Below are 498 nucleotides of genomic sequence, written 5' to 3' on the forward strand. Positions count from 1 at the left end.
GCAAACTGATAAGGCATATAGAGGATATAAGTAGAAATGGGGATAGCTAATATGTCATATTGCAAGCTTCTGTATTTATATCAAATATAACCGTTAAACTGGATTAACTTTACTGCTATTGAAATTAGGAAAAACTAGAAAACCAGTCATAGATGCTCCTATTCAACAAGATTGTTTGTTAACACTCTCAAGGGATAACGAGTAAATCAAGAAAATAATACTGTGCAGAGGCTAGCTGGCTAATTCAAAATAGTTAAGAAGAAATGTGGCCAAAAAATTTACACATGATTAAAAAATAGCTAAATAATTTAATTATCAAAGGCATGGCATCCTACAAACTGTTCTATCATATACTTACTGTATAGTATACTTACTTGTTAATATGACCTCTAGATGAAATGTATAAATTAAAGAAATTCAGTAAAACATAATGTAGAATAGACAAAAAGCAGCATACGAAATGAAGAGAAATAAAATTAGGTATAGCTCAAATTTAGC

General features: G+C 29.5%; 1 protein-coding gene across 1 annotated transcript in view; it reads right to left on the reverse strand.

The window, feature by feature from the left end:
* LOC119582240 (mucin-5AC-like) overlaps positions 1–498 on the reverse strand; it is a gene marked incomplete in the record, with an annotated part of 102,970 nt that overhangs the window by 5,467 nt on the left and 97,005 nt on the right.

This window comes from Penaeus monodon, chromosome 15, assembly GCF_015228065.2.
Source record: "Penaeus monodon isolate SGIC_2016 chromosome 15, NSTDA_Pmon_1, whole genome shotgun sequence".
In the NCBI taxonomy this organism is placed as follows: Eukaryota; Metazoa; Arthropoda; class Malacostraca; order Decapoda; family Penaeidae; genus Penaeus; species Penaeus monodon.